At 32.3% G+C, this 5,000-nt stretch overlaps 1 protein-coding gene across 2 annotated transcripts in view; it reads right to left on the minus strand.

Annotated features, from left to right (window-relative positions):
- Positions 1–4,953, minus strand: part of LOC115212344 (zinc finger protein with KRAB and SCAN domains 1-like) — a 69,617-nt gene extending 64,664 nt beyond the window's left edge. The window contains exon 1 of one of the 2 annotated variants that reach the window (XM_036502741.1): positions 4,683–4,953. The gene's annotated coding sequence lies outside the window, so the exon portion shown is untranslated. Of the gene's footprint in view, positions 1–3,492; positions 3,594–4,682 lie in introns of those variants that run through there. The other variant, XM_029781210.2, reaches the window with a different exon arrangement.
- Positions 4,954–5,000: the final 47 nt, after the last annotated feature.

Genomic DNA, 5,000 nt, shown 5'->3' on the forward strand with positions numbered 1-5,000 from the left:
CCATATGTATATTATTGCATATCTCACACGCCTTTGCTCCAAGGAGTAAAGTTGCAGTTTTCTTAGCCTATCCCTGTAGCCCATCTGCTGCACTGTGTCAATCTTTTTAGTGTAGTGGCATTGGACTGCTTCAAGCTCCACTGTTAGTTTGGTACTATGTGTGACCAGAACTGGGAACAGTAGTCCAGGTGGCTGAAAACAAAGGTTCTCCACAAGGTCAACATATTTTCTTGGACTCTCATCTTGAAGGACCTCAGTACCCATCCTGCCATTTGTCTGCACTTTGCTGCCATTCTGGTAATGTACTGTACCCTTATTTGAAACCTCCTCTGATATGTGGCACTTGGTCAATGAAGGAGTTGATGCTGCTGCCTTCATCTGTATTTCCTGGTATGCGGTAGGCTGTTCTGGAACCCTTGACAGGAGGAGATCCAGTTTTGTCTTGAAGACACATCCACACCATATAGGTCTCTCAGGCATTTTGGAAGGATATTGAAGAGCTGTGGCACCTTGAAAACGAAGCTGTTGCAGTATCATATATATATATATATATATACATACATATATACATCTTAGTTTCCAGGTCCTGCACCATGTGGCGCATTGGGTGGCAAGGCTCTTTTCCAATATGGTCAGTCGGCTGCAGTGATTTCAGCTTCATCCCATGAAATGTCAATGGCTTTGAGGTCATCAATGAACGTGTGGCGCCAAGTTGCTTTCGGCAGCCCTTGTTTTCCCGTGGCATGCGGTGGCTTCCGCAGAATAGCGGTTTCAGCATGTGCATACATGTGTATGTACATGTATATACATACACACACACACACACATATATATATATATATTACACACACATATATATATATATATCTACATACATACATATTCATGTATGTATACATAATCATGTGTACATACATATATATTTATATATACATATACATTATATGTACATATATATATATATATACATTCATATAAATATACACTTATATACAAACATATTGATACATATATATACATGCATACATATATGTATATAGATAGATTACATATATATATTCATATATAATATACATGCACACATAATATATACATATACACGTATATATATATATATTATATATATATAATATATATATATATATATATATAATATACATGCACACATAATATATACATATACACGTATATATATATATATATATATTATATATATATATATTATATATATATATATATATATAATATATATATATAATATATATACACACACACACACACACACACATATATATAATATATAACACATATATATATAATATATATATACATACACACACATACAATGTACATATATATATATACATATATAACACACACACACATTAAATATACACAGACACACACACATATAGAGAGAGAGATGATCCACTTGAAGCGAGAAATAACAGGGCTAAATACGAACGTTGAGTACTCGTATGTATAAATTGTAATGTTTAAGGCGACGAACTGACAGAATCGTTCGCACGCCGGGCAAAATGGTTAGTGGCATTCCGCCCGTCTTTACGTTCGAAGTTCAAATTCTGCCGAGATCGACTTTGCCTTTCGTCCCCTCGAGATCGATAAAATAAGTCTAGTTGAACACAAGGATCGATGTAATCGACTTAGTTACTCCGCCGAACCTGCTGGCCTCGTGCTAAATCTTGAAACCAGTATATCTGAAACGGTCTAATTTGCAGTATTCAGAATTGTTGTTTCCGGTGATCAGCTTTTAAATCCTATACATATATAAACATATATACATACATCAACGCACATATATTTATATAAATATCCACACATAAACGTGTAATTATATAAATATATACGTATGTGTATTTATATAAATGTATATCTATAAGTATTTATATTTTATATATATAAGAATTTATATTATATATATATATATATATATATATATATATATATATATATATTATATTATATGTATTTATATTTTATATATATATATATGTATGTATATAAACAGTGAGTATTGTCTATACACACATGTGGCTGAAAAACAGGCGGGGATTTTTTTTGTAAACTCCTCCTCTTTAAACAGATAAGCATGGTTAGTACGGTGTTCGACTAAAGAAAATATCTTCATAAAAATAGAATATGGAGCAGAAGACTTCGACTGGAAGCTTCTGTGAAAGAACGGTTATTGAAGAGACAGATTAAAATAGATACATTTAGATATCTCTCTATATATATTGATGTATATAAGCATGGATATAATGGATATTTTATGGTTGGGTGAAATGAATTTAAATTTTGAGATTGATTAAAGCAAAGGGGGAATGTGAGAGAAGGATGAAGTTAAGTAGAAGCCAAGGTAATGTGGAGTAGAAAAAATTCCCTCCCCGTTGAGGGAAGTGCGAGAGATGGAGGAGGTGCAAGCTGTGAGCACATGTGCTCAGAAATACAAAACATAACAACATAAACATACTCTGACGGCGATGATGACAGATGAAAAAATAGGGACTAACATTTTCAAGAAGAGAAGTTTATATGCAAAAAAAAATTTTTTTAAACCAAGATACTTCGAAGAATGAAATTATTTTTTGCATTTTATCCTAAAGATAGGAATAATTTAGTGGAATTAGCTTGATATAAAATAGAAATTATAAAAAATTCTTCAAACAGAACAGGATTACGTAAGACCAAATAACATTTCGTTTTCTATTTCCAGTGGAAATGAAGATTTTACGTTGATGACAGTAAGAATTGGTCAAAGCTACTCAAGAATGGAACCATTTGTATATATAACAAAGATTGTGTCAGTAATTTGCTGTGTTGAAACAAAGAAAAATATATATTGTTTTGCTTTTCTTTTAAATTGCGAAACAGATTCGATTTTTTAAAAAATTATCAATTTTTTTTTCGATGGAAAGAGAAAAAATATCGTTTACTTCTGAAGAAGAAAGTTTATTTAAATTTTATTTCACTTGAATAAAAAAAAAACATTATAATGATTGCAATAATCACAATTTTAAATAGTTTTGGTTTTCTGTAATTTGAAAAAACATGCAACATAGAGGAAATATTTTTCAACAAGAAAAAAAATTTTTTTTACAAGAAATATTCCACAATCAAACAAATATTTAAAAGGCATCTTTTGACAGAGAAAAGAGGAATAAAAAAGAGAAGAATTTACTTTGAAGCTGAGCTAAAATTATTACGCAATTTTCCCCAAGATGGTAAATAAATTTGATGGCCAGTTGTTGAGCATCATTTCCAAATAAATGTGTTTTAAAACAAATAATTCTTCTTGTTTTGTATGGCAGACATCGATATTAAGTTAACTTCGGACAAATGTTTATTTGCTTTGCTAAATTTCTAATGAATTAGCACAAAAGATCAGGAATGATACAAGAATTGAGGAGATAGAGTAATTTCTAATGAAGATCGAAATACCAAAAATATATTAATGAAAAAGATAAAACAAACCTGGATGCCATCACTAGTTGGACTGATATAATTCTTGGGTTGGTAATAATGGCTATATTATAGCATATGCGGGTGGGTGTATATATATATGTATATTTATATATATATATATATATATATATATATATATATATATATATTATATATATATATGATATATATTATATTATATTATATATATATGTGTGTGGTGTGTAAGTGCGTGTGTTGAAATGTTAATATCTATATATTTCCCTACAGATTCCGGCGACTGGTTTAAAGTCAGCCCTTAAGGATCTGCTAGGCAAGTGTATGTTAGGTATGGATACCAAGCAGTCTACCTATCTAAGTGTTCAGCACCTGCTCTCTGTGACGAAAACAGAACATGCTACAATCGTGTAGCTGAAAGTATACCTAAGCGTTGGTTATTGAGTACAAGATCGATTAATTACAGATATTGTCAGTACCAACTGATCCCCCACTATGTGACAATCCATTCAAAAATATAGTTTTCTTTTTGGTTTGTTTTTATTTATATTTTTAACTTTTATATCGCACATGACATTTCTTCAGAAATTTCAAGTTCAAACTGAGTTTTAAAGAAAGGAAAAAATAAATATTCTGAAAAAGGAACATAGTTTTAAAAAATGTGTAGTTTGCAACTTTTTTTCTGCTGCAGTATATTATTTGTTTTATTGTTAAGTTTTCTAGCATTGACTGGGATGGTGGTGACTATCAAACCGAGTGGGTGAACTCAACAAGGAAGTAGTGGTGGGCATGTGGAACTAGTCGCCTCCTCCAATAGCTCACTCCTTCCTCCACTACTTCCTCCTGCCGCTACTTTCATTACGACCTTTCCTCCTTCTATCACTCTCTCTCTCTCTCTCTTTATCTCCTCCTCTCTTTCTCTTTTCCACACTAAATTCCAACGCTGTAACCATTACTTCCCTCCCCTCCCTCTCTGCTGCACTTGCCTGATCTCCTCTTCCTCCGCCTCCTCCCATCTTGGTTGAAGCTTCCAAGGAAAATGACCTACATCTCTCTCTCTCTCTCTCTCTCTCTCTCTCTTAGTAAGTGATGTGATCAACTAAATTCCTTCATCATTTTCAATTAACAAACTGCCACTAATTGTCTAAAAACTCCAACGACCACCTTCCTTCTTTCTCTGCAAATATGTAACTGTATTAAGAAGTTATTTTTTCCCCACTTACCTTCTCTCCTCAACTAACGGAAATAATGATTGTGTGGAATATGGAATAGTCTCTCTCTGTACGAAACATGGACTGCCGCCGCTTAATTACAAGCTCGGCTTTGACCAAAATTTTTATCTTTCGTAATGGATCTCACAGTCTCACCAATTACATAACATCTGTCCTTGTTTATAATAGCAATAAAATTGGGTGATGAAATGTAGAAGACAGCCGTTATCTGGTGATTTTTCGTCCCCTATTGCTAAAACATATATATATGTGTGATATATGGTTGTGAAATAAATAAAAGATAAACCCTACCAATTTTAGAGCTTTAAA

Source organism: Octopus sinensis, linkage group LG5 (genome assembly GCF_006345805.1).
Source record: "Octopus sinensis linkage group LG5, ASM634580v1, whole genome shotgun sequence".
Classification (NCBI taxonomy): domain Eukaryota; kingdom Metazoa; phylum Mollusca; class Cephalopoda; order Octopoda; family Octopodidae; genus Octopus; species Octopus sinensis.